This window comes from Tasmannia lanceolata, unplaced genomic scaffold (genome assembly GCF_043159265.1).
Source record: "Tasmannia lanceolata isolate RefF3 unplaced genomic scaffold, GAP_Taslan_0.1 ptg000023l, whole genome shotgun sequence".
Taxonomy (NCBI): Eukaryota; Viridiplantae; Streptophyta; class Magnoliopsida; order Canellales; family Winteraceae; genus Tasmannia; species Tasmannia lanceolata.
Window position 1 is genome coordinate 37101567 of NW_027518700.1, and position 16099 is coordinate 37117665.

The window sequence follows — 16099 nt, forward strand, 5'->3', positions numbered from 1 at the left end:
ATACACAAGAATCAAACACTATAAGTCTATAGTATCTATATGTGTTTCTTTTGAAAAAGATGTGATCATTAAAACACATATGAGGCTAGATGCAAGGAAATAATAATGTGACATCTAGCATCCAAATAAACACAATTGATATAACATTTAATTTTAAGGCTAACTAGATACATGGGAATCAAGCATATTGTAACTAGAAGCATAGTTTTCATAAAATTTAACAATTTTAGCCCAACATAGACTAGATATCAAATGGGATATCTAGGGAACCTTTTCCAATAGATTTTACACTTAAATATAGCATGTCAAAGTCTTATTGTAAATAAGTTTAAGCACATAGACTTTGAATTCTAAGAAGAGATTTTTCATTTAAGCACAAGCATGTATATATACATGGAATCAAAACAAGAATAAGCACATTGTATCTATTCAGCCAAATTTTTCAAATGATATTCAAGTTATAGCACATACCCCAAAATCTACGAAGCATGTAGAATGCCTCAAGTAGGAGGTTTTGGAACCCAAACCATCTTGGGCCCAACTAAGTTTGTGTGATGTAATGAGTCTTTTATAACCCACACAAACTTAGAGCCTTTTACAAATCTAAATCTATATCTAGATTTGTAATGTCCTAATCTACCACAATAATCACAAAACATGGAAGAACAGGTAGAAGGACTAGATGAACATGATGAACTACAAGAAAGCATATGGTGACAATTATGTTTAGCTTTTTCTTTTTGTAGACAATAGTTTTCCAACTCAAGTTTCTCATTCTTGGTTTTCAAATCAGTTATTTCCCTTTTTAAGTTTATTGATTCAAGAGATGAGAAAACTCTATTTCTATCTTCTTCTTCATTGATAACTTTAAGTTTTTCCAATAAATCAAGATTTTTCTTTTCAAGTTCAATGTTATAATCAATTAATTTCTTTTCTTCATTTTGTAAATTTACATATTCATTTTGAAGATTTTCAAGTTCATTTGAAATTGATTTTAGAGATTTTTTAAGCGATTGATTCTTTGTGGTTTGTAGTTCAAATTGATCATTAAGTTTAACATAGTTATTCACAAGATCTTTATAATTAGGAGGCACAAAACCATCTAACTCATCATCACTTAAATCACCATTTTCTTCATTTTGATTTTCAAGAGCCATCAACCAAATATTTTCTTTGAAATTATTTTCTAATGAAATCCAAATTTATTTAGCATTTTTGCATGAAGAAACTTTTTCAAATAGATGTGAGGGCAAGGAGCAACATAAGAAAATCATGGCTTTTGAGTTAAGAGAAAATAATCTTTTATCATAATCACTAATTCTCTTAGATTTGGAATTTAAAACAAAGCCATTTTCAATTGATTTAAGCAAGTCTTTATCTAGACTCTTTAGATAAGACCTCATATGGATTGACCAAGATCCATAGTTGGTTCCATCAAAATAAGGAAGTCTAGAAGCCATTAGGTTGCCAATATAGATCTTTTCTCTTGAAGAAATTTGAAAGTTCAAAAATCTATATAAGAGCCTTTAGCTCTGATACCAAGAGATATCCCACTAGGCAACCCAAGAGAGGGGTGAATTGGGTTTCTTTAAAAAACTTATTCTCTTTAAAAACTCTTTACCAAAATTATTCTAGTTTTAACTTTTCTCAATTAAGTTAGTTTGATTAATTAAGCTTAATAGTAATGATGTAAACTTTATTCCCTAGTTGATTTTATAACTTGATTAGAATGATGAGAGGCTTAATTAGCAAGAGATGAATATGCAATTTCAACTTAAGTGGTAATCACTCACTTAAGGAAGGATATGAATATTAAAGCACCTACAAGAGAGAGTAAGAGAGATGTGTACCAATCACCAATCAAGAGGAGGTAGAGAGACAACAGGCTTTGACACAATGGCTTTTATAGTGGTTCGGTCTTAAACCCAAGACCTACTCCACTCTTCTCAAGTTTGCTCTCCTTGAGGTATCCACTATCTTCCAAGGAACTTAAATACGGCGTTCCTTTCGCCTTGTACAATCGGAGCGTCCAAGCTCCAAGGGTCTTAAATACGGCGCCCTTTGTTGCCAAATACAATGAAGAGAAGAAGATGTTGCTCACTTGCCTCTAGATAGGCTAATACAAAGTAAAGCTCACAATGCACTCTCAAAGATGATTACAAGTAATGCCTAAACCAATCTCAAAATGATTTTCTCAAATCAAGGCACAAGAGGTTGGTGAGAGAAAATTAACCAAAAATAGTTTCAAATAGTTTCTAGGGTTCTTTAGAGTTGGAGGAGCTCCGAGAATAATTCTCGAAGTTCCGAGACTGGATTTCCAGCAATCAGTGTCAAACTTCAAAAATTCATCTCCTTCGTTTCTTGTCGGATTTTGACGTTGTTATACTCTACGGATATGAGAAAAATGAGAGCTATCTGTGAAAAATAGTTTTAAAAATATTTGAAAATGTTTTAAACAAGTTATGATAAGATTTAGTTGCTGGTCCAGGTTGTTCACTTGGAACTCTGTTTTGTTCAATGTTGTGTTGAATGCCATATGGGACCAACATGTTGGTGCACCTACTTATCTATTTAAGTCCTTAAAGGGTGTGTTAATTTTTTTGAAAAATATATTTTTAGGGGTTTTAAGGTGTGCCTTGATCAAGAAAAAAATACAAGAGAGAAAGGTGATACATACTACCATTCTAAGTACTCTCTTGTTCTCTTGAGCCAATCTTCATTTGATCTTCAATGGTGTGCTTGGCTTGCTTTGGGATCTTCAAGGTTGAGCTTCTTTGCTTGACACCTTCAAAGGATGATGCCACCATTTGGTTCAAGCTCCTTTGCAAGTTGTTGATCCACAAGCTTTGGCCTCCATTGATCTTCCTTTGTTTGTTCAATTCTTTGAGATGGTTGTGTGGAACTTCTCCTTGGTTGATCCTCCAAGGTATGGTTTGTCCAAATATGCTCTAGCTCCTTTGTCCTTTGTTTGGTTCATCTTCAAGCATAGGCCATCAATGGTGTGTGCTAGCATGGATTGACATGTGAATTCCCTGTGTATAGCACAACACTCAAGGCAAACAATTAGTCCATAAAAGACTAATAAATTTGTGTTTCTTAATCATCAAAACAAGGTGATTGAATGAACCCATGGGGAACCCTTGGGCTAACATTCTTTTTATCAAACGTTAAGGAAATGACATACTCATTGTACAAGTATATGTTAATGATACCATCTTTGGATCAACGAATGAGAGTATGTGTAAAGAGTTTGCTCAATGCATGCAAGATGAATTTGAAATGAGCATGATGGGAGAACTCAAATATTTCCTAGGTTTACAAATTCATCAATTGAAAAATGACATATTCATTAATCAAGAAAAATATAGAAGAGAATTGCTTAAAAAGTTTATGATGGATAGCTTTCCAACAAAGCCTACTCCTATGAGTACATCCACCAAACTAAGCAAAGATGATCTTGGCCCATCTATTGGTCAAAAGAAATATATGGGCAAGATAGGGAGTTTACTATATTTGACTGCTAGCTGACCGGACATTATGTTTAGTGTTTGTTTATATGCTAGATTTAAGTCAGACCCTAAGGAATTCCATTTGCGAGGTGTTAAGAGAATATTCAAATATCTCAAGGGGACTCCTAGTCAAGGTTTGTCGTATGAAAATTCAAATGATTTTAACCTAGTAGGGTATTCGGATGCTGACTTTTTCGGATGTAGAGTAGATCGAAAAAGTACTAGTGGCACTTGTTACTTTCTGGGTAGATCCCTTATATCTTGGTTTAGCAAGAAGCAAAATTCAGTTGCCCTGTCTACTACTAAAGCCGAATATACTACAGCAGGAGCTTGTCCGCACAAATCCTTTGGATGAAGAACACCTTAGAAGACTATAGTCTCAAATTTGATTGTCTTCCAATCCATTATGATGACACAAGTGCGATCAATCTAACCAAGAACCCTATTCAACACTCTAGGACAAAACACATTGAAATTAGGCATCATTTTCTTAGAGATCATTCATAAAAAATGTGACATATCTATTGAATATATTCACACTAATTCGCAACTTGCTGACATATTCACAAAACCCCTAAGTGAAGAGAGATTCTGTGATCTTAGGGCTGGTTTGAATATGTGGTCACTTCGACAAGTAAAAGAATTTTGATTGAGCCATTGCATGCCTATACATATATTCTATGTACTTGAATGGTTGTGTGTTACTGAATGCATGGTCGATATATCAATTTAACTTTAAAACCTACTCAATCTGTACTCTTAGTCCTCTTACCTAGTAAGATGGAGAGTGAACACTCACATTTTAATTAAGACATCTAATCATTTGGCTTCATGCCTCATCAAGACCATAAAAATGTCTATTTGATTCCTAGTACTATATTTATCTAGGCATGTATTCTACGAAAAGGGGGAGAAAAGTTGTTACAAAAGATTTTACAAAAAAAAGGGGGGGATTTTCACTTGTTTATCTTTTCGCATTCTTTTTTATGTGACGAAAGGGGGAGAACAAGGGTAAATTGATTATGTATGCATGTATGCTATATTATTTCATTTTTGTACTCCATGCATATGATTTCCCTAAGTCACCCTGTTAGCTCTACCTATACTTATCTTGTGCTCATTGTCATATGTTCTAAATGATTGCATAAATGTCTTAATAAGTATATATTGACCAAGAGGCAAAATTTGGATAAATATTTTACTAAGGGGGAGCCTCTAACCCCATAATCAATTTAGATTTGTCATCATCAAAAAGGGAGAGAATGTAAGCCTAAGGGTACATCCCTCTCTTGTTATGATGATCAACAAACCCAAATTGATGGTAGTTTGCTAATGGCTTTTTCTAGTATTGTGATTTAGACAGGTTATATTCATATCAATACTTGAAGCAAGAAGAACAAGGGCTAGTCTTGGAGAAAGTCAAGCCTTCGTGGTCATCCTTCAAGCCGTATGGTGTATCGAAGAATCAAGGAAACCACAAGCGCAAGAGCATGCTCAAAGACTATCTGAAGACAAAGGAAGGCTCATGCAAGCACTCAAGAAGATTGAAGATCATTATGACTCAAGGTTATATACTTTAGAATGCATCAGAGTCCTCTTGGCATTTAGTGTTTGCATGCTTTGATGTTTTCAAATCATCTTTACAACCATTTTTCTAAGTACATTAATGTATTTGAAACCACATGTTTAAAGCCCAAAGACCATGGCCCAAAAGTTCCTCGCACAAATATTTAAAATCAAGTTTTTGAAGCAAGGCCGGTCGACCAGTCTAGGTAGGGCGACCGCGGAAGGCTCGCTGGAAATCCAGCAACCTTCGAAATTAAGCGGGCCGGTCGACTGGGGCAATCCGATTGACCGCGGATGCATTTTCTTAGGCTTAAGAAAACATCCAGGAATGTCTTGGCGGATGACTGCAATGGGCCGGTTGACCGCGGAATGCTTTTAAGCAAAATATTTTTTGAAACAAGAAGCCCTTGGCGGGTGACCGCGGTGACCTCGGTCGACTGCGGCGATTTGAATTTTGAAAATAAATAAGGGCGCTGATAAGGGCGGGCGACCGCAGTGGCTCGGTCGACCGTGAGGGTCTCGCGAAAGAGTCGTTGTGGCCTGCAGTGGGTAGGTGCAACCACCCAGTTTTATTACAGTTTTGCCCTTGAATCTTCCTAAATCAACTAGGGCTATTTAAACCCCATCAAAGACCTTCTTTAATACCTTTTGAACATTCATCAGACCCTAGAGCTTTCTTCTTTGAAATCAAAAGGATTATTCTTCAAACCTCTTCCGTATTTAACCCTTGCATTCATTTCTTGTCAAGAGGAACTCCCCAAAGCATTTAGTTTCAATCATTGGGAGTATTGTGAGCAATGAGAGTTGTATATGCCTTAAAGAGGGTTGAGAGCTTTTTATTTTTCCTTCTTCCTTCCTTTATTGTATTTGAAGTTGCAAAGAGGAGTTTCTTCTTCAAGGCGGTGGTGCAACGAAGAAGAACGTCCTCGAAGGCGGATTGTATCCAAGGGTGTGTCCCCTTGTTGAGGTGGTGATTGTTGTATACGCTTTGTGAGGCGGCGTTGAGGAGTCTCACCATAGTGGAGAAAATCCAAAGGAAAGACCAAGTACTTGGGTAGTGGAGTAGGTCAAGTTGTGACCGAACCACTATAAAATCAGCTTGTAGTCTCCTTGGTCCCTCTCGTCTCTTTTGTGGTGTGATAGGTAATCTGTTTCCTTTTTCTATTTGAATATAATCTTGAACAAGGGTTAGAACTAGCTAGGTTAATTTCACAAGCCCTAGCCTTGTAAGTAGAGAAATTTTAAAACACCCAATTCACCCCCTCTCATGTGTTGCCCTTTGGGATTTCAAGTTTCATGGCGGCCAATGGTCTCAACTACATTCGACGCAATTGAGCAAAGAAAAACCGAGCTTCCACTATTGTCCCAAAAATAAGTGATAATCTAAGGAGTGAGAATTGGTAATTATTTGCAGGGGGGAGGTGTGAGAATTGGGCCTCACACACTTTCATTTCCGCTCATGTTGATTCAATGGGCCCCACTACGGCTTCCCTAGGATACAAATATGATTCTAGATTAGTTGATTCTAACCATTGATTGAAGAATGCATAAATGAACTATCAGAAATAAAGAAGCCGTTCACATCCTCCCGATTTACTGCCTCTTTATTTTTTAATGGAAACCTCCCTCTCTTCTAACTTCTCTTCTAAAAAACAGACAACACCAACACCTTCCAAGCTGTCCATTTCAACTATGGTTGAGGAAAAAAATTAATAAATGGAAAAAAGTGTCATCAAATGTGCAGATCATCACTTCCCTACTAATGTTAGGTGTTGCTCGTGTTGATGATGTTCTGCCTGGATTGGTCCATGTTTTTTATCATAAAAAAACATAGTTAAGCAAGAATAAAGTCAAATAAACATCTTCAACAGGCGAAAACAACTTCCATATTGTTAATGAAAGCTTCAACAACAATCCAATTTGTTAATGAACCACCAAGAAACTTTCAACTCAAGCTTACAGTTTATGGGGGGTGCGGAATAAAGACACCAATGACAGCTTGGTGTCACAGGCCAAATATTTGAGCAGCGGAATAACCCCTGCGGCACCCCAACATGCACAAATGCTAGGGCAAGTCTTCAATCGTGCAAGGCTCTGAAGGCCCTACACGCCAACACCCCTCGATGCTTCGGATGTGCATACAGTCTCTAAGCTGTTCAACAGGCTACTTGGCTCATATCTTGACATGCACTTATAGATGCCCACTCTCATGATCTCCCGCATCATGAGTACATCGAACATCAGGCGTTGGAGCCCAATGCTAACTCCATCGAGTACGAGGCATGACGATGCCATGCACCAATCCACCAAGCTCTGGGGCTTGGTCATCCAAGAAGCAAGATGCCCCATGGACTGATCCGCAAGGTGAACACCTCGTCAGGGCAACCGAAGTCGCCCCGGCATGACCTCATGGAAGACCTAGAGATTGGCCTACCCACAAGACGTACCAAGGTGCACGAGGCAAACAGTATAGCTAGCCCCTTGGCAAACCACCAACGTTCCGGCCTACACCTGCTAGGCCTAACGGAGGAGGAGTCAACATGTCACGGGGTCGACTACCCCTATGGAGTTTGGCCTACCAACCCGCTCAACCAGGAGTGCCAACCAAAAGTGTTGTTAGCTACGTACCCCTGGAAATTTCCATGATATTGATGGACAAAAATGCCAATTGCGTCCCCATGACACGGAGCACGCTGCGAAGGCTATGTTTTCCCGTGACACTTCCCCACCTAATAACGTCGACGTCCTCATCGACACTGAGCAATCAACAAAGCTCAGTTCCACAATAGTAATGACTTCACAATCTCGAAAACAGCTGCCCCTGGTACTTCGACAATCAGCTCATCCTGATTTCTACTGCATACCACACTGCCTCAAGTTCTGTCAACCACTGCGTTAGATCTGTTGGAGTTATCTTCAACATCGATGGTTTTCTCGGACTCCATCAAACTAGACGAAGGTTTTCTGATGGTGCCTACAAACACTGCGGAAGGTTTTCTGTCGATACCTACAAACACTGAGAGAGTGTCATCATTGCCGTCACGGCACTTGCCACTTGTTGGCCAAGCACGAATGAGCTCCAGGAAGTAGCTTATGTTTCTGGGCGAGTGACCGTCATAGGTCCCTCCTCCTAGTGAGGCAAAGCATCCCTTGGTGGGATCAACTGCTACGGCAGCCATGCAAAATGTGAACATTCATGGGGAAACAACTTATATCCCGGGGTGAAAGGAACCCTCCTAGGTTCCGCCTCCTAGTGAAGCCAAGAATTCCCTATTGGGATTAATCAGGACAACGCACCCACTACTCCATCCGGGTGTAAGGATCATATGAGGTACTAACTACATCCCCAGCTGCGACGCTTAGTCTTGCTTGCTTCGGTCCAATGCCATAGTACTTGATTTGAACAATCAACCCTTATGCCACAATGGTCTCCTTGGGTACTCGCGGCTAGTCCTCACACTGCTTACCACCCAAATCTTCCATCATTCAGATTGATCTGTCCTTTCAGTCTCAACAAACACAGAGATTCTAAAGCAGCAAGAAACACACAAACATACCATGCCGTCCCATACCAACACAGTCTACCCATATGTCATCTGAGCTCACCACACTGTCCCATATCAGCACAGCAAACCCATTGTCGATCTAAGCGGGCTTGGCGTCCGTTCCAAGGTCTTTCGGAGGTGAGCATCTCGCATGCTCCATACTGATTGTGAACTGCCATCCAAGTACTTCAGTCATTGACCAGCTCTTCACCTTGAGCATGTCTGCTAGTTCGTCGAGGTCATAAACACACCTTCAACCTGCTCGCCTCCAGTATGGACACCCTTCTCGTGGGTGATACCTTAACCTTGGTTCGTCGGTGCTTCCTCTTCACCCTGAGAACATACTGCTAGTTCGTCAAACTGGTTATGCCATCACACTGAGTACGCGAATTCACTTCTGTAAGCGCTTTGGTTCCGACACGTTCAGTACCTCATCTGATAGGGGAAGGCTTATACCAGTGAGCCAACCCTTTGTCATAGCAAGCCCTTAAGGCCAAATGCAAACACATCGATGTTTAGCCAACACTGCAACAGAGCATTCACAACTCCCCAACTGCCACTTCCGATCTCACACATCGGTGGGTCACTGAAAGATGCCAACCTATTCGGTGACGGTTGCTGCTCTTACACTGTATCATGCTTCAAGCAAATCCATTGAACAATGCTTAAACAAACCCTGATGGTACGAATCTTCCCAAGCCATCGCGCCTCTGTTGCGCGACTCAAGTAGAGTAGGGGAGAGTTCAAACTTCCAAGCTGCCATAGTTTACCACTTTGTTTGCCGAGCTTACAAAGTAACCCATGCCACCAACACGGATCAATGACGTCCCACGCAGAACACTGAGAAATCTTTGCATCACTTTTCAAAAAGAAACATACCCACACAATTTCAGCGCTTCTTCGGCTGACTAATGGACTTTCAAAGTGTTAGATTCAAAGACATTCACGACTTAGCACACCAAGCTACAACCATTTGGTTAACATTTAAGCTCTTTCCAACTCTGCCACAACTGAAAGCGTTTCCCGTTCTTTTGTGCATAGCAACATGCACTAGAGATGCACTAGCCATAGCCACAAATACTGCAACTTACTGCAACTATGCCAGCACAGACACTAACTGTATCATAGCTCTTTGACAAGCTCTAGCATTCACAACCTGCTCCGATCTGTCACTTGATACCATCTGCTACTAACTCTCAAAGCACACTCTGAATTTAGCTTGGGCCAATTTTGCTCTGATACCAATTGTCACGGGCTAAATATTTGAGCAAGGGAATAACCCGTGCGGCCCCAAACATGCACAATGCTAGCGCAAGCCTTCAGTCGTGCAAGGCACTAAAGGCCCTACACGCCAACACCCCTTGATGGTTTAGATGTGCACACAGTCTCTAAGCTGTTCAACAGGCTACTTGGCTCAGATCTTGACATGCACTTCAAGATGCCCACTCTCATGATTAGCTTGCATCATGAGTACATCGAACATCAGGGCTTGTAGCGCAATGCAATGGAAATGTACAAATTATAAAAATGGAAAGGAAAAAACACAAACATAACCAGATAAAAAGAAGCAACATTGATACCCTGGTATCAAATAACAGAAGACTTGCAAGTGCTATTTAATTTTCACTACCTTCTATGCAGTTGTTTTTATTTCTAGAGAATGTTAATACTATCCAAGAATGCCAGCATGATAAGTTTTCAAGTGGAATAATGACTTAACTGTCATTAGTGAGAGGTAATGTTGAATCACATGGATGAATTACTTTTTTAAGTTTTGTAAGCCCAAGGGTACATCCCACCCTTGTTTTGATATTCAACAAACCCAAACTGATGGTAGTTTGCTAATGACTTCTCTAATGTTGTGATTTAGACAGGTTATAATCATATCAACACTTGAAGCAAGAAGAACAAGGGCTAGTCTTGGAGAAAGTCAAGTCTTGGTAGTCATCCTTCAAGGCGTATGGTGTATCGAAGAATCAAGGGAACCACAAGCGCAAGAGCATGCTCAAAAGTCCCTTGCTCAAGACAAAGGAAGGCTCATGCAAGCACTCAAGAAGATTGAATATAAAGAAGACTCAAGGTTACATACTTTAGAATGCATGGGAGTCCTCTTGGCATTTAGTGTTTGCATGCTTTGATGTTTTCAAATCATCTTTAAAATCATTTTTCTCAGTACATTAATGTATTTGAAAACACATGTTTAAAGTCCAAAGACCATGGCCCAAAAGTCCCTTGCTCAAATATTTAAAATCAAGTTTTTAAAGCAGGGCCGGTCGACCGGGCTAGGCTGGACGACCGCGGAAGGCTTGCTGGAAATCTAGCAACCTCCAAAATTAAGCGGCGGTCGACCGGGGCAATCTGGTTGACCGCGGATGCATTTTCTTAAGCTTAAGAAAACATCCAGGAAGGTCTTACCGGACGACCGCAATGGGCCGGTAGACTGCGGAATGCTTTTAAGCAAAATATTTTTTGAAACAGTAGGCCCTCGGCAGGCGACAGCGGTGACGTCGGTCGACCGCGGCGATTTGAATTTTGAAAATTAAAAAGGGCGCTAATAAGGGCGGGCCACCGTGGTGGCTCGGTCGACCGCGATGGTCTCTCGAAAGAGTCGTTGTGGCCTGCAGTGGGTAGGTGCAACCACCCAGTTTTATTACAGTTATGCCCTTGAATCTTCCTAAATCAACTAGGGCTATTTAAACCCCATCAAAGACCTTCTTTAATACCTTTTGAACATTCATCAGACCCTAGAGCTTTCTTCTTTGAAATCAAAAGGATTATTCTTCAAACCTCTTGTGCATTTAACACTTGCATTCATTTGTTGTCAAGAGGAACTCTCCAAAGCATTTAGTTTCAATCATTGGGAGTATTGTGAGCATTGAGAGTTGTATATGCCTTAAAGAGGCTTGAGACCTTTTCATTTTTCCTTCTTCTTTCCTTTATTGTATTTGAAGTTGCAAAGAGGAGTTTCTTTCTTCAAGGCGGTAGTGCAATGAAGAAGAACGTCCTCGGAGGTGGATTGTATCCAAGGGTGTGTCCCCTTGTTGAGGTGGTGATTGTTGTACACGCTTTGTAAGGCGGCGTTGAGGAGTCTCACCATAGTGGAGAAAATCCCAAGGAAAGACCAAGTACTTGGGTAGTGGAGTAGGTCAACTTGTGACCGAACTACTATAAAATCATCTTGTAGTCTCCTTGCTCCCTCTTCTCTCTCTTGTGATGTGATTGGTAATCTCTTTCCTTTTTCTATTTGAATATAATCTTGAACAATGGTTAGAACTAACTAGGTTAATTTCACAAGCCCTAGCCTTGTAAATTGAAAATTTTTAAAACACCCAATTCACCCCCTCTTGTGTGTTGGCCTTTGGGATTTCACTTGGTATCAGAGGTAAAGGCTCTTATGGAGATTTTTGATCCAAAAATCTACAAGAGAAAGATTCATGGCAACCGATCCTCCTCCCTCCTCATCCTCATACAATCCTCTTCCGGTAGCTCCCTCCTGGTACATTGAGGGTCATGCCTCAAATAGACCTCCATATTTCAATGGATTAAACTACGGATATTAGAAAATTATAATGGCTTTTTATTTAAAATCTGTAGACTTTGAAATTTGGGAGCGAGTCCAAGATGGATACATTGAGCCCACAACGGATAGGAAGGAATGGAGTGCCGCCGACAAGAGAAATGCAACATTAGATGCCAAATGAGTGACACTGCTATTTTGTGCTCCCTTGAAATTCAATAGAGTCTCAAGTTGTAAGACGGCTAGGAAAATTTAGACTACACTTGAGACAACCCATGAAGGGACAACTCAAGTGAAGAAATCTAAAGTTAATATGCTTATTAGTGATTTTGAGGCCTTTCAGATGCATGAAGGGGAGTCTATCTCCAACATGTTCACAAGATTTACTAATATTATAAATGAGTTGAATGCCTTATGAAAGACATATACAAATTATGAATTGGTCCAAAGACTCCTGAGATGCTTTCCGGACTCGTCGGATCCAATGGTCACGGCAATAGAACAATTTAAAGACTTGGACACCCTAAGACTTGATGACCTCATGGGGAACTTAATCACCCATGAGATGAAGATGAAGAAGAGGGAAAGCAAAAGAAAAGAAAAGAAGGAAGAATCTAGGAAGGAGGATGTGGCTTTCAAAGCCAGGATGGAAAGCGAAGAAGATGACAGTGAGAGAGAATTGAGCATAGAAAATTTAACATCAGAAATGGCTCTCCTCAGAAAAATGATAAGTCGATTCGGGCAATTCAATCGGAAGAATCGTTCCTCAAGAAGGAGAAAATCCCCAAAGAGAGAAAAAGATAGAAGAAGAAGAGAAGATGATGATCCGGTTAGATGCTTCGAATGTGGCAAGGAGGGACACATACGTCCCAAGTGTCCATTACTCAAGAAGGACTCGGATAGAAGAAAATGAAAGGATGACAAGAAGAAGAAGAGCTTCATTTCCAATTGGGATTGCTTGAGAGACACGTCGGAAAGCAAATCTAGCGGAGATGAAAAGTCAAACTTTGTATGCTACATGGCAAGTGATCCATCTCAACTCAATGTAAGTCAAATTCTAGACTCTTTTGTTCAAAGTAGTGATAGTGATAGTAGTAGTGGTAGTGAAAGTGATAATGAAAATGAGCAACCAACCATGAATGAATTAATAGACACTTGTCAAGGAGTCAAGAAAGCATTACTTCTTGAAGTTTCCAAAAATTAAAGATTAAAAAAGTATCTTGAAATGATGACCAAGGACTATGGAAACTTGAAGAATGAGCTTGATTAAAAACCTTCCTTAAATGATACACTCTTTATGGAAAACACCTTACTAAAAGAAAAGTGATGAACACATTTATGTGTGAATTATAGTGGTAGGAATCATGCATTTTTTATAATTAAAGCGGTGTTACTAAGGTATTTTGTGTGTTTTTTGGTGTTTCAGGGTTATTTATGGATTTTCATAGAAAATGAAGCTGAAATGATGAAATTTCAAAGGGAAATTAAAGTGTGAGAACAACTGTGGATCATCATTTGTACGGCTCAGATATAATTTTCTCTCTATTTAGTGGGTCCCATCCAATGGACTATTTGGATAATCCTATGAAGAATGGTTAAGGGGTGCCATCTTTTATGTTGCGATCCTTAAATCAATGGTTTGGATCGGCCTATGGAATTGAATTGGAGGGACGACCAATTGCCCATCTGTCAGTGGCCTTTACCAAGTTGGGAATTACTTTGCATGTGGTAGTGAGTTATTACCATGCAAGATGCTGTGTTACTCTCTCTCTCTCTCTCATACTTTAGAAAGCAGGGCCCACTGATTTCCTAGAAATTAAACTACTTCCTGAAACTCAACTATGGTGGTGCGAATATCATTTGTAGCTACAAATGGAAATCCAAAGATTTCAACTAATTCTAAAAAAATGGGCTATCAAATGAAGGGTTTGAATCAGCCCATGAAAATCACTATGGTAGGGCCACGAATAAAATTCACATTGGGATCTAAAATGGATGGCTCGGATCAAGTTTTGGAGATGAATCAGAGGGGCAACCCATTTATGTTGATAGCCCATTGTTTGAACGGTTTAGATTACTCTATGGAGGGGTACAATTGATTTAGATCAGCCCATTATTTGAATGGTTTGGATCTTATGAGAATGATTGTGCAACACTTTATAGAGGGACAGTTTTGCCATTTAAGGTTGAATTGGGAGTGGGCTGTTTTGAATTACAAATTGAAGATGGGCTGCTGATTTGGATTTGAATAGGCTGGAAACATGTGATATTCGGTAATATATGTGGTCCCTACATGATGCCTAAAATTACAGTGAAGAGAGAAAAGGAAAGTGGGAGAAGTATTTTGGATTGGATATCTAGAGGTGGGGCCCACTCTGATATAATGCATGTGTATCTATTTTAGAAAGAAGCATGGGGTGACTCTCTCTCTCTTAATCTCATCATTCTCCAACCGTAGGAATGGCAAGTGAATAAATTTGGTATAAATCTATTGCTTGCCCATCACATGAAAGGCAACTTCTTTCTTTTATTGGTTGTCAAGAAGAGACGCATAGGCTGCTATCATAGAAAACTTCCATTTTTTAAAGTATGAGGTGGCTTGATGAGAGGCTAGGATTTCTATTTTATAAGTTCCTATTTTGGCAACAAAGAGAGTTTCGGCAATAGGATTTATTTCCCTTACAATCTGTGACATGGACATATTTGTTAGATTTGGGTAGTTGTGTGGGGTTGCCATTAGATAGAGACAATAAATTGTTGTAATGGTGAATTGGCAAACAATATAAGAGGCAAGCCAATATTCTTTCTCAATTGTAACAGGTTATTGCATGGAATTAATAAGGAAGGACAACCAATTTACTTTGTCTCCAATGAAGTGGACGGTTGGGACTATCCAGAAGAATAGAAAGAAAAGGGTGATTGTTATTATTTTTTTGGACTCTCTCTATATACTTCCTCTCTATTATTCTTTGAACAATCTTCCCATACTCACTATTCTCTCACACTCTCTAATTCTCTCTACAATTCTCCACCATTCTTAAGCTCTCTCTCTCTCTCTCTCTCTTAGGTTTTCTTGTTCTCTTTCATGTTCTTTTTCTTTTCTACTCTCAACCAAGGATCAATAATCCACCATTCAAACTCAAGGTGACATTAAAGCTTGAAGGAGGAAGATTCAACCAAAGATTGGAGGAGAAAAAGAATAAGTTCTTTTTATTTTTTTTGTTATTTATTTTTCAAGCTCAAGTTGATGTATTTTTGTTTCAATTCAAATTAGTGGAGAGTTTATTTTTCTTTTAGTTTTATTTTCAAGTAATTATACATGGCATTCTTTCTCCCATCTATCTCTTTTATTTTTATTTTTCTTCCCTTCTTCATGAATAACTAAATCCTAATTACTTAGGGTTTAGTTGAAGCCATGGGAAAGGAGAAATATTTATAATTAAATCAATCTACTCAATTGAAAAATTGTGTAGGATTTTGTGTTTGAAAAATTCCAATCATTCATGCCATTGGCTTTCCCCTTTCGTATGAATGATTGTTGATTAACAAATATAAAGTTCTATATAATCAATGTAAATTGGAGAGTGGATTTGATTAATTACTTATAAGGAATGACATCCCTTTGATCTTATCCCTTATTGACTAGTTAGTTGGATTTTCAACCTAATTCAAATGATTATTTTAATTAATCAATTTTATCCAAACCCATGGTGGATTCTAACCCTAAGTAATCTTTTATATTGAATTAAGGTTTTTACACTATTCCAAATTACTTTCGTAATTTTCCAATTAACTTAGGTCTTTAGAATTTTAGTTTTCTAATTAAATTAGATAAGTAGTTAATAAAGATCATTAGAATTTTGGTACACTTTGCCTAAATTAAGATTTTCAAATCAAGATCGTAGTTGAATTTGATTCTTAGATTGAATAGAATATACGCTTATATATAGTGTTGGCTCCGA